This window comes from Botryllus schlosseri, chromosome 9, assembly GCF_051294905.1.
Source record: "Botryllus schlosseri isolate E-star chromosome 9, Bs_hap1, whole genome shotgun sequence".
In the NCBI taxonomy this organism is placed as follows: Eukaryota; Metazoa; Chordata; class Ascidiacea; order Stolidobranchia; family Styelidae; genus Botryllus; species Botryllus schlosseri.
Window position 1 is genome coordinate 25,228,352 of NC_137244.1, and position 21,593 is coordinate 25,249,944.

Genomic DNA, 21,593 nt, shown 5'->3' on the forward strand with positions numbered 1-21,593 from the left:
GTTACTGTCACAATGATTCCGAAAATATAAATTATAACCTCGTAAGAGCACTGCAACGCGCCAAAATTGTTGGAAATTGGCATTGTTCCAAACAATCAGAGCGCAAAATAAAAGCAGACTGCATGACGATGGCTAGTGTCACAAGCAACGCAATAGTCTCAAATACAGAGTTGGGAGCTCAGCCAGGTGAAGACCAAGTACTGTCGACTCTGCTTAATTCGGACACTTTCGTTCCACTCATTTTTGGCCAAATTGAGCATAGAAACAGCTTTGTCTGAATAAAGCGAAAAATCAATTGTCCATTTTGATAATTTATTCATTGCAGAAATTCATTAAAACCCTCAGCTTTTCGAGCTGACACTCTTCAAGGGCAATCATCAGCAAATGGAGAATTTTAAAAACATGCATCTAGCTACATTGCATACTACCGATTATGACGTCATAGAAACAAACAACATGAAGTACAGGCAAACCGCAGAACGCAGATAGTAGCCAATTCTTAGATCGACCAAAAATTCCTTCTGCTGACACAAGCGCGGTCGGTGGATTTTAATATAAGTCGACCCCAGTGAAGATAGATGGAAATGAGTGCGGCCTCTACCTAATATAGAGAATCTTTCATCGCGATACTTTTTAGCGCAAGATGCATTCTCAGCCAAATGCTTGCCGATGGCAGAGTTCATAGCCATGGCCTGATTACGTTCACTACAAAAAATAATTTGCAATTTTGGTCTGAAATTTAAGACATTGAGAAGATTTGCTCTCATTTTCAGCAAATGTAGTCTTACTGATGAAATGAAGTCTTAAAATTGAGACTGATTCAGCTTTTTAAGACCATATTAAATTGTAAAGATTATTCGGTCTTAAAATTAAGAATGATTCAGCTTTATAAGACCATATTCAATTGTCAAGATTATTCGGTCTTAAAATTAGGACTGATCAAACTTTTTAAGACCACATTGAATTATCAGGATTATTCGGTCTTAAAACTGAGACCAATAAACACTTCTTAAAAGACACATTGTGCTTATTGGGACAGTTTTTGATGTATCAGTTTTTCCGGTCTTGTTTTGAAGACAAATTTTGCTAATCAAGAAACATCATGGTCCGTGGTCTTATAAATCAGAATGGTAAACTGTCATGAGCCAGGACCAGGAGCACAAGACGTAATTAGCTTTCTTTGACAAATTTTGATCCATCAAAGGTCATTGCAAATACAATCTAGCGGTGGCTTGAGAGCGGAGAGCCAAAACGTATTTGGTGGAGCCATGTTTGTCCATTTCTCGCTGGTCACATGTCACACTTCAAATAAGTTAAATACAGAATGCATTTGCGCCAGAACAAGAATTCAAAGTACTGTACCTTTTCACTGACACAATGGTAGTGGCATGTCGCACCCACCACAAATACTATACTCTAATTAAATTATATATTGTTTTGAGGATTGTATACAAAGTGATAAGTGGAATGGACGAGAATGGCCGCCAGGCCTTCATAGTCTGAACCCCGGGGATGCGGTCAGATTGGTGGCTCTCTCCCCAGACACAAGTACAGTGGCGGCGGGACAAGTGAACATGTGACATGTGAATACCCCGGCCCCAAAGCACTCGTAGTATTTTGATGTAATTTGTCTCTTGATTTTAAGCGACAATGGTCTTATTTTCAAGCAATTTCGGTCTCAATTCTGAGACGAAAAATTCTTTAAGTGACTTTTTATAAAAAAAAGTCTTATTTTCAAGCAATTTCGGTCTTAATTTTGAGACGAAAATTTCTTGTTAAGACCGATTGGTCTTTAAGACATTTTTTCATAAAAAGTCACTTCAAGACAATAAGACCAAAATTGTCTTATTATTTTTTGTAGTACGTTCTAGTAATCGCAGATCAGTTACAGCTGCATCTTCGCGAGAGTCCAATGTGCGCGATCTGATAACGTTCGGAACATGTTGTTTGATGCGTTCCTGCAAGCGCTGAGTTGTTCTTCCCCCGTACCGACAATCACAGTGGCACTTGTAATCATAGACTATATTGCTTTGTTGAGAAGCAGGAAGAACATCTTTGCGCGTTGCAGGAAGCAATTTTTTGGTGGTAAACACATTAGTTTTTACGTTATCGTAACAGCGATTTAAAGAAGAAATCAATTGCTTTTCAAAACGCGAAGCGCAATGAACAGTTGTTATGTATTTGATTAATTGCAGCTGCGCTATACTGCAGTAATTGGCACTGATCACACAAAACACACAGGAGTTATACTTTCAAGTTACTTGTATTGTAGGCTACAGTACCGGTAAAACACTCGTAAGGGTTAAAATAGTTCAGTAATTCTTCCAAGGGCTGAAAGACTATTTTCACCTGATAAAAGTTTTCGTATACCCTTTGCAAGCCCCTTGCCAGTAATAGTTAAATCATTGATAAGAACTATAGTTTTAGAAATTATTTTTCACTTCGGAAATCAGTAAACCTCGGCTGGGCGTATCGCAGTATACGAATCATGTATTACAAAGCAAGTTAAGCAACACACACTAGCGAAATGATACATCTGTGAAGTAATGATCAAACTGCAGCAACGCAAGGTGCGATGCAATGAGTATGGTCGAAAAATACCAATGCTGTCCGGCTCTTTCTCCTGAGCTGCAGTCTCGTTTGGTCTGACAATATTTTTGCGTCACAATGCAAAGTTCGAGGCTGATTTTGGGGGGTTCCAGGGTTATGAGCACAATAAAATTTATATTTTTGTAGTCAGTACAGCAGCAGCTTTTCATTGATACACGTTTTATCAAATTTAGCGCTCGGCAATCATGTCAAAAATGGCCCAAAAATTGCCTTTAGCCAAATGGAAAGTGTGACGTAGACCAATCGCAGTGAGTTATGAGGTTTGCTTGGCTCCAGACCATTATAGGACACTATGGTGGCACTGATTCCGAAAAATCTAATTATTCATAATGCAAGAGCACCAGATGACAAAACCCCTCAAAATCGCCAATGAATGTGAAATTCGGCTTTATTGCGTAAAATGGCACGGCAGAGAAACAATAATAAGGCGAATCACATCAATCAACCTCACTGACTGTTGGCTAGCAATTCAATTCAATCTAATATTAACAATTTCATCATTTCAGTTCACCACAAGACAGTGATACGGGGAAGAGATAAGAAGGTGTCGAAACGACTTGGAGAGTTGTAGTAGTCTTCGAAATCAGACACCCATCTGGCCTAGGCGATGTAAAAAAGAGGCATGCACCTGCAGTCTGCACACTTAATGAAAAGTATAAGCAAAGCAATCCGACAATCGCAGCACAGAGAAACAATACGCAATCGACTTTGTGAACTGACGAAGTAGTATCAGTCGTATGTCGTAGTATTAGTCGTGTAGTTGCGACGAATCACATGTATAAAGAATTGAGAAATATTGACATATTTAATTCTCTACTAGTTGCTGACGATTAATCCTGGCTAGTATCATTCGAAAATATCATGGTTTATTTCAATTTCGATATAATCCGATTGTTTACTAAAGTTCTGTACCTCCAATATTCTCTTCAATAATTGAGGAAGTTTAATCTATATCCGAGTAGGTGATTGTGTGATTTGCCCAATTTGTCATAAATAGCAGGGTTTAACCATAGTCTCCTACATGGTGTGGGCACAAGCAAATCTCACGGTTCAGTAAAATTGGTTCACGTCATACTTTCCATTTGGCTAAAGGCAATTTGACGATAATTTTTGACCGGCTTGCCGAGCATCAAATTTGATAAAACGGGTATCAATCGAAAGCTGCCGCTGTACTGATAGCGAAAATATGAATTGAATAGTATACTCATATTGAAATGAGCCCGAATATTTCCGGCACTCACTCTCGCCGCGCAGCCACTCCTCATCATCATCATTGGTTTATTATAGGCTTACCATACGTCCTCTTTTAAGAGGATTTGTCCTCTTTTTTGGCTTTTTTGAAAGTGTCCTCGGAGGACGCCCTTTTGTCCTCTTTTTTTAGATTTTGTCCTCTTTTTTAAAAATTTAGGTGAGATTTAGAGGAAAATGCGAGTGATATGCCGCAAATTAGCGCAGAAGTGAAGCACCGGCGGGTATTTCGGAGGGAAAAGCGGTGATTTTAGCTCTGAGCGTAAAGAAGACCTTTTTTTTTAGTCAACCGATCACGAAGTGGGAGAAATTTACCGGTTTTTGAGAATTCTTCTCCAGTTTTGCATGTCTAAAATTTCTGAAAAAGTGTCCTCTTTTTACATTTCCAAAATATGGTAAGCCTAGTTTATTAGCAATTTTATCAGTTCAATACACCACAAAAAATGCGATACAATGAAAAGAAAGGAAGATGTCGAAGCGACTAGGAGTTGTATATGGAATCAAACACCCACCTTGGCCTAGGCGATGTAAAGAGGAGGCATGCACACTGAATGAAAGTAACAAAGATAGTATAGAAAAAGGAATTAAGCGACAAGAAATAGGGCGGCATGTCATGGGAAGCGAGATCGATAGGTCAGTCGTGGTCCGGTAATCTTGAGGATGGACTGTATTTATTTAGTAGTAATTGCTTGTATTTCGACTTGAATGTGGACATGCTCGTCGACTGCCGGATGGCCGGCGGGATACTGTTCCACACATCAGGTCCGGCATATTTGATAGAGCGATGATCTTTTCGGTCGATCATATGATATTTGGACGACGTGGACGCGCGTGTGTTGTACTTGTGCGCTTTTGATTCAGAGGTAAAGAAGTCATTGAAATATTCGGGGCAACGACCGCAGACAAGGCAACGACGCTCTCGTATCGCCAGACCGCATTGTTGCGTCACTATGCCACTCTGCATAACAATGGAGAATTCGAAGCTGATTATGGGGGTTCCTGGGCCATGAGCGAAATAAAATTTACATTTTCGTAATCAGTACAGCGGCAGCTTTCGATTGATACTCGATTTACCAAATATGATGCTCGGTAAGTCGGCCAAAAACTACCGCCAAATTGCCTTTAGCCAAACGGAAAGTATGGCGTGGAACAATTTCACTGAGCCGTGAGATTTGCTTGAGTCCACACCGTATAGGACACTATGGTATAACAGTAAGCACATGTCAAGCGAAGAAAGTCGGCAGCCATATACAACGCATAGAAATCGAGTCCACAGATGGATGGGGTAAACGCGAGTGAGCACTTCACCCTGTAGATTATGAATACAACGGAGGCTTTGAATCCCGTGTTAGGAGCATGTTATTCGTGAGTAAAATATAATTTTTTATCATCCACTATATATAATAGCATGAAGCTATAGCATGAAGCGCGGTCCGCCCTGCGAATAAGTAATATGACGCAAAACGGTAGCCTATTCTGTGTTGTAATTACTGATGGCAGGGATTTTGATTTACCGCATTTTTTTAAATGTCTCTCGCGAAACGTATTTGTTTGCATGGTGTTCACTGTTCATGGTCTGCTTTGGGCCTAGCCAACGTCACGGAACTATTAAAAAGCCTAAAACTCGTGTAAGATCATTTATATATGAATTGGGAAAGCAAAGCTTTAAAACAAGATTCGTTAAAGTTTGACAAGCGATATTTGTCCGTATTATAGAAGCTAGACAGGGGTTCTCAGCCGCTCTTTGCCCGTGGCCCATTTTACGGTTTGAAAATGTTCTATGGCCCACCTCTTATCCTAGAGTCATAGTCCCGATCAGGGCGTAGTCATCGCTGGCGCCGATATGCCTATAGGCACTATAGTTCTCTAAAAATCTGCGCATTTTTCTCTTACTGATCATTACAAATGTAGACCTTCAAAGTAATGAAATCGCACGAAGTGTGATGAAAATTTTCAAGTTGAATATATCTCCTACAAGAAACAAACGACCAAAGAGATTTGGGCCCCTTTGAGCTCCCCCCAATTGGGAGTTCTAGGTGCAGCAGGTACGGTCCTGGTAGACTTTTACACTATATACACAGTGATTTCAAGGCCGGAAATTTCAAACCGACTCCAAACATTAATGCACGCACTGCTCTAAATCCTCAATACATTACGATTCGTTACGGTGGTGCCGTATACTTCGATAGGAAGTTGAATTGATGATAAATTGCAATTATGGCTATTATTATATTACAATAATACGAACTGCCAAGGTACCGTAAATCTACATCAAATAGCCTACACTTCTGTCCGAGTTTAATGGACACCTCTTTCAACGGCATACGACCCTGCTGGAATACTTGGTCACTTCAGCACTATAACTTCAAGTTAATATATAATCGAAATTATTTTCGTTGCAGTTAACCGTAGGTTGTCGTAGCCGGGGGATAAAAGCCTCCGTTTCCTCTCCCCTTTTCGAATTGTAGATTATGACTCCATACGTGCCATTATACGTCCCATCAGAGTCGGATGAATAACTTAAGGTAGCCTACGTATAATGTGATAATATGAATATATTTTTGAGTGAATAACATAACAAATATACCAAAATTTTCACTAGTTTTACAATATTCCAAATAGCTCTGTGGCCCACCTCAAATGCTGCTGTGCCCCACCCTTTGAGAACCCTTGGGCTAGAATATAGCAAAGTCGTATTTCTTTTGAAGGAAACCGAACAATCGTAATTAAGTTGGTGGTTTTCAACAGGACTTCAATAGAACAACGCATATCACATCTAATAACAAAATGGTGGCATTAAAGGATGTTTCCAAATGTTGAGTTGCATACTATATGTTGTAACTGCATTTTGATTTTAGAATATTATAAGGTTTCCCGGTCTGCAAATTTTTGTTTCGAAATTTCACCGTTCCGCAATCTGAAGACGGTTGAGCAACACTGACTTATAAATCACTTCGAGAATATCAAATATCACGTGGATAAATTAACTATACGGATGTAGTAAACTTGTACATGTACAGTTATGATAGATTGAAAAAATAGGAATACAAGTCTACGAACAATTGAAATCGTCGATATCGTTTCACTAACAAATTACAGGTGGTATGTTTTGGGTAATTCATCACGGAAATGCGTAACTAATGTTCTCTCGTTTACTCTCGCGATCATGCGATTACGTGCATCATCGCGAGAGTAAGTAGATATCGTCGATTGAATTAAAAGAAGGCATCCTCAATCAGCCAATAGGAACCGAGTCCCAACATTGTAAAAGGCGGGAAGAATTTTTCACGCCGCAATCCGAAGGGACGACGTTAGGTTAGATATCTCTATATTCGAGGGCTGTTTAGTGGCGATATTGATTCCAGATTGAGGATTAGTGTTGATGCGTCGTAAACTTATGACGACTGGCCTTTTGATCTGGTTATAACTATGTTTTAAATGGTAAATATCATAAAGAAGAGTTTGTGGATTTCATTTGTATGTCTTGACTGCTTAGTAGTTATGAGGGCCATCAGGAATCTACAAAAGCTTCTAATATATCTGGTGTTGATTTCAAACTGTTAGCCTATGCGAACACCCCCCACCAATTCTGAACTGAAATCACTTCGCAAAAATATGATATCGCGCAGCATGTGTATGTACATTGTACAATTCTACATAGAGCAGTTGCAGCATATGGATAAATAAGAACACCCAATGACCATGCTCCTACGTTGATTAAGTTTTGCCAAAATTGCCATAACGAAACATTCGAGGTAGACGCGTAGAACAAAGCATGGTCATTGGTCATGGTCATGCTCAGCTGATCTTTCACGCTCAGTCAGCCAGTAGGAATCGCGTCTCCGGTCTCAGCAATGCAAACGGCGGGAGAACTCGAGATGTCACGTTTCTACGCGAAGGAGTTCAAGTTAGCGGTCTCGGTCATCGAGGTATATGTTCATATTCTCGATATAAGCTTCGATTTTAGATGTCCATATAGTTATGGATAGCCGTGTTGGACAGCAAAACTATATAACATAGCCTATATATGACTCGGATCTCAGTTCGACATTACAAACCCCAACTATGAATCACCTAATATTTGAGCGGGTCAATTTTTTTATTTTTTATTTTCAAATCCGTCATGAAAAACCTAAAGCAGAAGAAGAGCTCTCATTGGGATGAGTGAATGTGTCTTTAGACGGCAGCTGTAGTGTACATTGAGCTCGAACAGGCAGTATAATTGCAGTATATGCAGTATAATTTGACCTCGATAATCAGTACAAATGTTACATCGTCGATTGATCAAGTGGCCATTCGACCCGATTCAAGGTCGAAATATTTCATAAATTCAGGCCGTAACCCGTCCCGGTCAAAACCGAAACTCTGCTCTGCAAAATACAGAATCACTTGAACATAATTGCTGGGGGTAGTAGCTGCTCTTAACCAGGGTGTAGCACAGGTTTATAACTTATTTTGACAGAACGTACCAGTTTTCTATTCTATTTTCGAAGACCTTCCTCCCTCACCTATATATCTTCTAAATGAGAGCCAAGCGAGTTGAGTGTTGGGCCGTACTTAATAGTTTAAACACCATTACATCGCATTTTGTGTCTTGTGTGTCGCATTGTACATTTTGTGTTTTGAGCGGATGAAAATATAAAGCCTACGATTATCTAGCTTGTCAGTTGTCACAGTTGAGAACGTGATCAAAGCTCTTCGCGATGACACAACAACACATTGCGATACGCACACAACGCTCTGCGATTGTGTGTGCGAGGCTCGCGCGTTCAATCAAGGCACCGGCATTCGCGTTGCGAAGAACGACTCGTATTTTATTTCATATACACACAAAATATCAAAAAATAGTGATTCTGTTTAATTCGTGCTTGTATATTGAGCTTGATCCGAATCGTCAATGGTTCAATTTTGCCCATCACTTTTTACAACAGGAATATGTATGATTCTGTCAGCATATTGCAAACAAAGTGTTGGTCTAAAGCGCGGAATGCACGATCCGTAAACGCGTTCACCTGTTGCTCATCTTTATCAGCTTCTCGCACGCATGCGTCGCGAGAGAGAAGAGAGACCAGGAAAAAAATGAGGAGAAGAAAGAGCAAGAGTGTCATCACTTCGCTTTCACGCGTAATTCCATCCACTCGAGAGCTCTGCAGTCATCTGGGCTGTGGCGTTAGGTCAACGCTAATATGGGAACTGCGTTCTAAATATCAGGTTCAAGTTCACGTTTATTCATAAAATTTCATGACTTCAAAACATCTCTCAAAATAAAGATTTGCTACTGTCAAAAATTATTTCCCGATTTTATTTTTCTCGCTCACTTCAGAATAGGGAAAAGAGGACACTTTTAAGAAATCATGAAAGTTAGTTTACCAAAATTGAAAACAGCTGATTTTGTTATATTTACTGGAAATCTTGTTTTGTTGACTAGAAAAGGTCATTTTTCAGATTTGACTCCCGCGTTACCCGTCGTCTATCTATTAGGCAGAAATTTAACGTCTTTCGTGGTCTTTGAGGGCATTTTAGGCTAAAAAGGAGGACAAATTTTCCAAAAGGAGGACAAATCCTTCTAAAGGAGTACGTATGGTAACCCTACTTCAGAGATCTCGAGCGGATGGAATAACTCGTGAAGGCGAAACGATTCGACTCGAATCATACTCATACTCATACTCTTGCTTTTTCTGCTCCTAATTTCTTCTCACCCCTTCTCGTGCGTGCGATCGTGCGAGGAGATACAAAGGAGAGCAGTGTTATAAGCGTTGGTGGATCGTGTATTCCGCGTTTTAGTAGGAGACTATGCCACAAGTGTTACAATTCGTGTTGCACTAGCTCCATCTTATGGCTAGAAAATGCGCGGAGTTATAATATCATAATTCTGGCGGGATATGCTCAGTTGCTCACCCGCTCGTAAAAGTGACGAATGCAAATTGCAGTTTGCAGATAGCTTATATATTTGCATCTTGCATGTACTAATGTACTTGTTCATGAATAGACACCAGAGTCAGGGTCCAGTTATTTTATAGCTGACGCAAGTAGAGGCAGGTCTAAGGAACGATATTTTAAATTCATTCAAGCTTTTTTCGATATTATTGTCATTGTGTATTACCATCGCGTCAATTTCATTAAATTCACATTTACTGCGCTGTTCATGTATGTGAACTGCGCAGTGTACAATGTACGTACACGCACATTATCGACACTGCTTCACATTCAATACACACATTCAAGACGCTGCACACCCATGAGTGACTACGCACTATTTAATATGGTGCTAGGTGCCTACTTCTTTCAGTCTCCGTATTATTGCAATATTGTATTGTGTCTAAATTAGTGAAATTTAGTCGAAAATAATGCTTAAACGAGATTAGCCTGAAGCTGAAGTGCCTGCCTTGAGCAGAAGCATCCATCGCGATGCTGCAAATGCGCAACGAATGTTTCTATTTCAGCGCTGAGAAAAGCGCATAATCCCTATTCGGCGGAAGAATATCAAAATCGCTTCCCCTCCATATGTAACTGCAAAAACGTCGTGATGTAGGTAGACTGTGTATTAACCAACTACGTTTCCTGCTGTTCTCTCGTATTACTGACAAATATATCGTAACATCAGGGCTTTGATGATGTAATTATACAATAGTTCTTCTCCGTCGGATTCATTAAACGGAAACTATTCTACCTTATATCTGCCAAACGGATTCAAACGAAGAAAACTCGTATGTCGCATTTCATCACGTCGCCATTTGCATTAACCAATGTAAGCGCGTGGTTTAATATTTCGATGGAAAAGTCAATACGGTGTGCTGTCAGAGGGTTATTTTGTAGCTACACGGGGATTTCCCATATAGAAAAAAAGATGAGTCTACAGGCCGCTTGCCCGCTTCGTTCGTTCGCTCGCAGCAAAGGCTCTGTTCATACTGGATATATATCGACACGACAGAACTTTAAAATCGTGCCTGTCTGCGACAAAGCGCTTTCAAACCGCGCGACACAGCATCGGCGACTGAGTTTTAGGCACCCAGCAGTGCCTGGGAGATATAAAAAGGAGGCATGCACTGCACATTGAATAAAAATAAGCAATACAGGATAACATAAAAGGACAAGCGACAAAATGAGGTGACATGTGGCAGTAGGCGAGGTCTATGCACAGCACAGGATCCAGTAATCTCGGGCTCTGATAAGTATATTCAGTAGAGTCTGCTTGTATTTTGATTTGAATGTAGACAGTAGGCAGTATAGTTTACATCATTATTAGCAAGCCATGTCTTGTGAAAAGCCCAGAAAAGAGTGCGTCGAGCTACAAGTTGGCAACCCGGAGTTGGGTGGGCGAAGGCAAGAGAGACTGAGGCGTGATATGGCTGTTTGTCCGCATTTGAAGACAAATAGTATGTGGTCATTTGACTTATCGTAGTTATGTTTTTAGTTTGTGTTGTTCGCAGATGGACTTTGGCTAGACCTCGTCAAACATGGTTTCATACCAGTTCTACCAGGACGATATCAGTCATATGGGTGTACTGCTCACGGGGTAAACCGTATACTCCATTCTAAATATTATGAGAGTATTCAATGTAAGCAACTTATATTGACTCAAATTCTGCATGTATAGGCCGCAGGCAGTGTCGAGGTCATGTGTTGAAAAATTAATGTTCCAGCGAGTAGTAGAAATTTCTTACTCCTCAAGTTTTTCGGAATGGCCAGGAGAAAGAAAGGACAAAACTTAATTTCTTAGTGATCAACCATTGACCTGAATGTTGAATATCTGTGAGTTTGGAGGTACTTTCCATCCCAGTTTCGAAAATTCATGAGGCTTTCGGTGTATATTCAAATTCAACGACCGACATACAAAACTATCACCCGTTATTGGAGCGCATATAGCATATCCCATGATGTATTTGATTCATGCATGTGTGACATATAGACATATCTATATTCAACTGCGCGGATTGAGCCTCAGCTATAGTTGCACATGCACAGTGCACACGAACGATACTTATTGAAGAAATGTAAGCATTATGGCGTTCCCAGGCATACTGCGTTATGCAAGGTTACGCAAATACACGTTCACTTAACGCGTACCGACATTCCTACTACACCACAATATTCTTCAATAAAATAATGATGTAATATTTCATGATTACGATAATTTTCACACACTACCAAACCCTATCCTAACAGACTTCAACTTACCTACTTTCTCGGCACTATTCCTTATATCTAATTATGATTAGGACACGATCTAATAACACAACTGAATATTCCAATAACCAGTGGTTCTCAACCTATTTGTCTTCGCGGACCCTCTTTGGACCGCCACGTACCCCCTCCCCCACACACACACACACAGTTTCAGTTCAAATTTAGATCGATTGCCATGCAACCGTCATCTGTCTTGTTTAAATATCAACTGTAGGCTGCTGATAAACGCCAACAAGATGACCATTCCTGAAAGTAACATCATATTATTTAGGTAGAAATTAGGAATACTTTAGTATTTCAAAACGAATTCTGTAGCTGCATTTCATGGTATACGCGGTGGTGTCTTGAAAATCCGCTCCGTCGATTTGATATGAAGCAGTGCGAAAATGTTTCTCCACAAATATAGGTGGTGGCGAATGTAGTCCTTACGTGTGACGCTTTCGACGACACCTTTGGGTATGATCGCAAGATTCGCAACATATATAGCCTATGGCACCGAAATTGAGAAACTGATTTTTAATGAACATATAACGTTCAGGCTATTCTTTTCTATCTAGCAGCTCATCTTGAAGTTTTTCGTGAGTAGCGGCTCATCACAGGGGAAAATGGATTTTTGCCAACATCCCTAAACAGCAATATATTTGTATCAGTAGGCTGTCGGCAATTAAAATGAGTTTGCGCAGTCGAATATTTCATGTCGGACGGCCGTTCTGTTAATGTGAGTTCGGAAGTTTTTTGCAGTTATAAAGAGAAACTACCTCGTGATTTCTCCAATTTAACACATTTCTACATTGTGTCCTAACAGAAAAATCAAACAATCATGTGACCTAATCAACAAACGAGACGAGAAACATAAATTCTGTAAATGCGAGTTCACAGGCTTCGCAACACTCCTCTTTTGACAGGCAACATGTCTCATTCGGGTGCACGAGTAATTTCGATTTGCTCCCTCAAATTGCAGAAAGACCCGAGTAATGAGTATAAAGGGAACTGAATAATGGTTCGCATATAGATCAATGGATCCCAACGTGAGCGATATCGCCCCCCAGTGGGCGATTTTGAGAAACGGGCGAAAATAATGAAGGCGGCGAAAACGTACGAAGGGGCGAGATTGTTAGTTCAGTCAGATATAAAAAGGTCAACTCGCCACAAACTATCCTCAGATACCGGGATCGCCGCGAAAAGTTGACCTTTTAGTCAATTCACCAGTGATCAGAGTTAGCTGTTTAAATTCTCCGTTTACATGTCCTCTTTCTTGCATCCGAAAATATTGGGGCAATAAATATATGTCGAGCTTGATAAGGGACAACGAGTCACCACTGTTTCTATAGCATGTATGCTGGTTGTAATGGTACTATAATACCAGTCAAAGCCATTACGACAGCGGTTGAGGGCATGCCCCGAAGCTATATAATCTGGGATGTAATTGCCGACGGAATTAACCATATCGAAAACGTAAACAGAAATTATAATGTTTTGCACACTCAGGGTGTTTCAAGAGTTGCTGTCCGAGAGCAGAAAAAATAACGACCACGAAACCCCCACAAAACAATTTAATAGCAATCATTTTTCTACATTTGCTCGTGGTCGCAAATGAAATGGCATCCAATGAATAACAGAATACCATTAATGATGTGGTCATTTCTAGTGCGATTGGAAGGCTCAAATGAATTTACAGCGTTGAATATATGATTACTTGAAACTTGTTTTCGAGTCATTTAACATTTCTCATATGCCGCATCCCAGAGGTGGTAAAAGTAGTCAAGACTCAAGTAGAAGTAGCAACGAAAAAATCTACTCAAGTACAAGTAGAAGTACTTCTTCCATTAGCCACCTAAAACTACTTGAAGTAGAAGTAGAATTGACCGACTTTAAATCAACTCAAGTAAGTAAGTAGTTTTGAAAACAGTCTTAATTCGTTCTTATGGACTGTCAAAAGCTGCGGAACGTGCGTAGAGCTTGTTTGTTTGTTTTTGGGGTATTCATGGTGTTTGTCGACTACTATGGTCATTTACACCAGGCCGATATTGTTCTTATTTTCCGTAACTGCCGACTTATAGCACGGCCCACCTCTAGGCTTTTGTAAGACACCGCTGACGCGGATGAGGTGGCGAGGAGGAGCCTGTAGGTAAACCTCCAACACTTAGGTATCGGAATTCGGAAGTCGACCTCGGTCGGACTCGAACCCGCACCCATTGGTGTTGCAGCCGCGGATTATACCACTGCGCTATCTCGCCACCCTGCTTTCGTATTGATGCATTCCATGAGATATCAATTTTCGACAGAATAAGCATTCTTTCGCATCATGGGATGCAAATTACAGTATTGATATGAAAATGCGATACTAACCCTTTGTTTACGAGAAGACCACGTTTTAGAGAACATCATGGCATGGCGCCCTACCCCATATTATAAGGCCCCGAGTTTAGCCGAAGAGCGATATGGAGAAGTTGTATCGGATAGGTTTCAACACTTTGCGCGATTAGTACACGTTAACAACAAATATTGTGGATCGTAAAATATATATTTAGTGCAGCTTTATTTTCGGAAAATAGAGGCATTACTACAGTTGCGTTCTGCAAACAAAAGAACTGAACGTAATTAGAACTCAAAGCATGATACTCGGAATTGAAAGTGAAATACAAATACCACTTCTAAAAAGCGGAAAACATATTTCATGTCTTTTGTCCATAAAGCTTCAAAGGTGATCTGCTAAAACAGGTGTAACGTTAAAAAAAGCCGGATTTTCCAGATTAGAAGGACACGTCATGGGCTGCTAGATTACGATATGATAGGTAATTGCTAGATTGCGAAACGGTAGTTTCAAACGTTATGGTGGGCCATATTTACTGTGATGAAATATTTGATATGGGGGACAATGCGGTGTGAGCGGAACCAAGCAATCCGGTACCTAAATTATATTCATTGATACTTTCGTGAAAACATTTTTGTCACTCTATAACTATACTGTGCGCGAAGCACAACAAAATTTCTGGGCTTTATTTGGCTTTTATGAATATTAAATGTTGGTACTCCGTGAAAACAGCCCCGAAATTCCTCAGGCTATCTTTCATATTGGGGGATTAAACTACTTCTACTTGACAAACTGAAAATAGCGAAAAGTAAGTAAGTAGATCACAAAATATTACGAAGTAGAAGTAGAGAAAATCAGATCTACTTGAGTAAGTACCAGAAGTAGAGGAAAACTACTTGAGTACTTCCAAAAAGTAGAAGTACTTCGTTACTGACCACCTCTGTCGCATCCTTTCCAAAATCCAGTGTGCAATGTGCATGCCTCTTTACATGCTGTACGGTACGCCAGGGATATTGATAAGAAATTTCTACTACACTCTGGTACATTATTTCTCTTCAACACGTGACTTCGACAATGCGTACAGATTGCATGCAGAATTTGAATCAATATACGTCGCTTACTCTCATATCTCATATCTCATACCTTCCTATCTTTTCATTGCATCGCAGTTTTGTGGTGTTTCGAAATGATGAAAATATTAATAAAAACTGATTGATTGAATATTTAAAATGGAGTATTCGTGGGGTTGCATTTAAAACAAACGGTGTTTTAAAACACATTTTTTATAACATGCCATAATTGTGTAAATACTTTCCAAAAAACATGCTCTATGAGCCTACAGACAATTACCACCCGATATAGACGATGTATATCGATATGGAATGGTTGGAACCCTCAAAATTGTCGGTCCAACAGCAACAGGACAAATATTTCGTCAACGGAGCTATATTTACCCTACATTTTCAATTGTCAATGTCAAGACACTATGACGTCACAATTAGATATTCATGACGTCATGGCTTGAAAAAATAAAAATAAAACATGTTTATTTTAAATTGATTTTTGTTTTAAGTGCAACGCTAACTATACGGTATACTCCGTGAGCAGTGCACTCATATGACTGACATCGTCCTGGTGGAATTGGCATAAAACGATGTTTGGCGAGGACTAGCAAACGTCCATCAGTAAACGACAAAAAGTAAAAATATTTGATCAATTGAAATCGAAAACTTTGGGATAACTTAGGCTTGAAATTTTTTTAAATGGCACGACTTGACTCGAGTCAAAATTTGCCGTGGCTCCAAGGTAGTGACTTGATGCTAACACTGGTTCTTACATGTACGCGGAGATTTTTAGCTGATGCTTAGTCTCTGAGAAACCCTGCAATACTCATCTCAAATTCAAAACTCAGGTAACTACTATAAGTCAAGTCACAAATGTTCACATAGCCTACTATTCGTCTTCCAATGCGGACACACAGTCATATCACGCCTCACTCTCAAGACTATCTTGCTTTCGCCCACCCAGCTCCGGGTTTACAACTGTTAGCTGGACGCACTCTTTTCTGGGCTTCTTACAAGACATGGTTGGTTAATGACAATGACAATGTATACTATATTGCGTAGCCTACTGTCTACATTCAAATCATAATACCAGCAGACTCTACTGAATAAAGACTTATCATAGCTCGAGTCCTCGATATTACTAGAGCCCCATCTGATTTATGGACTTGGCCTTCCGTCACATGTCACCTCATTTTGTCGCTTGTCCTATGTTATCTTCTATTACTTTTCATTCAGTGTGCATGCCTCTATTGCCTCTTCTTACATCTCCCAGGCCCAGGTGGTATGTCTGATTTCAAAGGCTACACCAAGTCGTTTCGACGCCTTCCTATCTTTATAGTGTATCGCAATCTTGTGGTGTGTGTTGATCTGATAAACTGAATTCAACGGCTTTATAACTCCAACTCCGTACAGCCTTCACCTCAACTCAAGGTAAATTCCGCTTCTGATACAAATACAAGGACTCACTGGACACCAACAAATGGTTGCAATCTCAAACACCTTGTCCTCTCCGCACCTGGTGACCTGGGTGTACCTCAAGGCTCAGTACTTGGACCGGTCCTCTTCACCATATATGTCAATGACATTTTTGAAACCTCCTCATTGAACACTACACTGTTCGCTGATGATACTCACATCCTCTTTTCTGCATCTTCGACGGCAGAGCTGGATGCCCTGACTATCAGTGACCAAATGCCCAAAGTACATGAGTGGACGGCCCAAAATAACCTTTGCATAAACGCATCGAAATCCCAATTGCAGACAGTAAATTCAAAAAATAACCTTAACCGTTAACATCGCTGGTCTGCCCGTTTCCAACACAGAAAATGCCAAACAACTCGGGGTTTTACTGGACTCGGACATGTCCTGGAAGAGTCATATTCAGTCCCTAGACACATACATTATCACCGAAGTGCGGCCTGTTTTATAGCCTTAGACGTTTCATGCCAGCCTGGGTTCGTCTGATACTCTTTAAATCGTTAATCCAATTGAAGTTACAATATATCACCATCTGTTGGGGGGCTGCCAGTAAAACTGCACTCGAGCCACTGCAAAAAATTATTCGTACTCCGTATCATAGCTAGGGCCCCAAAGGGGACTGGTTGTCCATCCAACAAGTCGCTGCTGAAGAGATTCGGTGTCATAAACATAGAAGATATGCGGAAACTAGAAATCGCCAAGTTTATGTATCAGTTCCATTGCGGTCATTGCCCCGAATATTTCAATGACTTCTTCACCTCGGAATCAAAAGCGCACAAGTACAACACACGCGCGTCCACGTCGTCCAAATATCATAGGATCGACCGAAAAGATCATCGCTCTATCAAATATGCCGGACCTGACGTGTGGAACAGCATCCCGCTGGCCATCCGACAGTCGACGAGCATGTCCTGTCCACATTTAAGTCGAAATACAAGCAATTACTACTAAATTAATACTATTCTGTCCTCAAGATTACCGGACCGCGTCCTGATCTATCGATCTCGCCTTCCATGACATGCCACGCCATTTTTGTCGCTTGCTTTTTTCTATACTATCTTCTTTTATTTTTTCATTCAGTGTGTATGCCTCCTCTTTACATCGCCTAGGCCAAGATGTCTGATTCCTAAGACTACTCCAAGTCGTTTCGACACCTTCCTATCTTTTCATTGTATCGCACCTCTTGTGCTGTATTGAACTGATAAAATTGCTAATAAACCGAACTGAATTGAAGAAAATGTTTCATTCCAAGTCCATCGATTAGAAAAGACTGCAATGGACGAAGAGAGAGCTCGTGCTTCGCTGCTGACTCGACTTAGCCTAAAACTCAGTCGCCGATGCTGTGTCGCGAGGTTTGGAGGCGCTTTGTCGCAGACAAGCGCGATTTTAAAGTTATGTCGTTTCGATATATAATCACTATGAATCGAGGCTTCGTTGACTGCGAGGCGTCGGTGACTGGGATCGAACAAACGACGCGGCCTGTAGACTCGTCTTTTTTTTCTATAGGGGAAATCCCCTTGTAGCTACAAAACAACCCTCTGACAGCACACCATATTGACTTTTCCATCGAAATATTAAACTATAGAGATTGTACAATCTCTATGATTAAACCATGCTCTTACATTGGTTAATGCAAATAATCCCGTGATGAAATGCGACGTACGAGTTTTCTTTGTTTGAATCCGTTGGGCAGATATAAGGTAGAATAGTTTCCGTTTAATGAATCCAAAGGAAAAGAACTATTGTATAATTACATCATCAAAGCCCTGATGTTACGATATATTTGTCAGCAATACGAGAGAACAGCAGGAAACGTAGTTGGTTAATACACAGTCTACATCAGAGGTGTCAAACATACGGCCCGCCAGGCGATTTCATCCGGCCCGCGGAGCAATTCTGAGTAAATTGAAAAATTATTTTATCATCCAGCACATTTGTAACAAATGATGAGCATTTTTGCAGGAACTACCTTCATCAAATCTTATATTCCCTCAAGACAGCAAATGTCGAGCATGGTCAATTGGTCATAGGCTACTTTGCTACATTATATCCACCGACTACGGCGTGGTGGTTACGCTCTCTATAATTCGAGAAGGCAAAAAGTGCACACCGAGCTCAGAGTTTTTTTGAAAAATTTGACCAAAATGTAGCTATTCACAGAAGCGAAAGAGCCAATGCGAAACCAATAATTGCAGTTTACATGGAAAATATATTCGTTACACAAATATATAATTCAAATATTCAAAATCGCACTGCTGTGTCACTTCCAAACCAATAGGTCCCCAGGCTTGGGAAGAGAAACCCGACTTATTAATAATAATAATACAAATTCCAAAGTCCGCGTTTACGGTTGAATATTTTGTATTCCTCACAACGCATACGCTGGGCTAACGACAGACTACGACTATACAGCAAAGGGAGCATACAAATATGTCAACATATTACATCGTCGTTAGCGCCACTGTTTTATCGGTTCATATCTGTATTCAACCGGACAATCATCGTACTTTTGCCAATTCCATTTTTCGCTAATAAAGGTGCTGCGACTTGTTATTGATTCGTGTATTATCTACTATTCTTGATGATAAAGTATTGAAGTGAAAAGCAAGGGCACTAGTTAACCTTTTGGAACCAGTTGACTGCTCCGGCCCACAGGCGATTCGAAGGCTTGGATCCGGCCCGCGACGCAATTTGTGTTTGACACCCCTATCCACATCAAGGGTGCCAAACTCAAATTGTGTCGCGGGCCGGATTCAAGCCTTCAAATACTTGGCCGGACCAGTCAGCTAATTCCAAAATGTTACCTCGTGCTCTTGCTTTGCACTTGAATACCTTAAAAGCATATATAGATAATACACGGATGATGGGGTTTTTAAAGGAGCAAGTCGCAACACTTTTATTCGAGAACGATGGAATTGGCAAAAATACGATGATTGTGTTGTTGAATACAGTTAAGAACTGCTAAAACATTGGCGTTATCGACGATCGATATAAGTTGGCATATTCTATGCTCCCTTTGATTTGGTCGTAATCTGGCGTTAGCCCTGCATATGCGCCGTGAGGAATACAAGATATTTAATTGGAAACGCGAACGTTGGAATTTGGTGTATTAGTGAGTCCGGTTTTTCTCATGTCTTGGGATCTATTGGGTCAAAAGTGACACAGTAGTGCGACCATAGATATTTCTATTATATATTTGTGCAACTAATATATTTTCAATGTAAACTGCATTTCGATGGCGTGGGTTCGAATCCCACTGCTGCCACCATGTAGTAACGTGACTGACGGTCTGTCTAATATACGAGACGTGAGTTCTCAAGCAGCCATGTATTCAGTGACGACCAAGCACCGAAGCACCTGCGATGTCGTCACACCCTAGTGGCGCCATAGAGCTACCACTACAGATTTCGCATTGGCGTTTTCGCTTCTATGAACAACTACTTTTTGGTCCATATTTGTATCAAACTCTAAACATATATAGTTTTCACTTTTTGCTTTCCTGAATTGGATTTCGATTTCACCGACTCGTTACTAGTGGTAACTATAGAGTGAAACCACAGCGCCACAGTCGGGTGGTTATGATATGGCTTATGAACATGGAAGTATTTCCTGCAAAATATCTCAGCATTTGTTACAAATATGCTGGAAAATATAAGAATAATTCAATCTACTCGGAATTGCTTCGCGGGCCGCATGAAATCGTCATGTCAAAAAAAAGTCAAAATTTTGTCAAAATTATTGTAGCGTTAGGTCAAAAAATGTCAAAATTGTTTACAAAGTCAAAATATGTTTGCAACCTTCATTTTGTTTGTATCGTAGATTTTGCACTGTCGGGGAACTTATCATTTGCCATTTACAGCCTGTAGCTTACTTTATAGGCCTACCGTTGTAGACGGCCCATTGTCTGCTCATTGTGAATCATAAACATTCAAATGAAACAAATAGGTTGACATGGTGTTATGCTCAGCGTACCCCAATATCCTAACTGAAGTAAGACTGCGTGGGCATTGCATGGTTCTTATATCAAGAAGCACATGATGAAAAATTGTGATGTAGACACCATTGTCAGAATGAATAGCAACACGGTATGTCACCTGCGGTGTACGCACAACTTCAGTGATGTCAGCACACAACTGCTGCTGTTGAACCTTGAACGTTCTTTCTCCATTCTTGGCAAGCTACTTAGTAAGGACAGACCCTTTCTACCCGAGAATGTAGGAAAGTATCTTTCGTTGCACTACAACAAATTTCATTTATTTCTACCATAATACGTGATACTGGAATTCTTCTTAGGGCCAGATTTCGTTAAAATAAAGTTTTTTCATGTAAAAATTTGTCAGTTTTTGAATCAAAAAAGTTTTTTTCAGGCCAAACTACTTCGCAAGGACAGACAGTTCCAACCAGAAATGAAGTTAAGTAGTACCATTCGAAATTTACGTGGGAACACACCTAATTTGCACACGTTAGGTCAAAATATGGTCAAAATTAAGTTTTTTAAAGTCAAAAAATGTCAAAATTTTGATTTTCAGGTTCAAATCTTCCGTTTTTAGGTAAAAAAAATCGCCCGAGTCATCAATAAATAAAACAGACACGGTACGACGAGAGAGCCAAGTAGCTATATTAATATGTAACAATACCATATTAGTAGTAATTGCTTTCATAATCGAAGATGTATCGCGTGTTGAGAACCC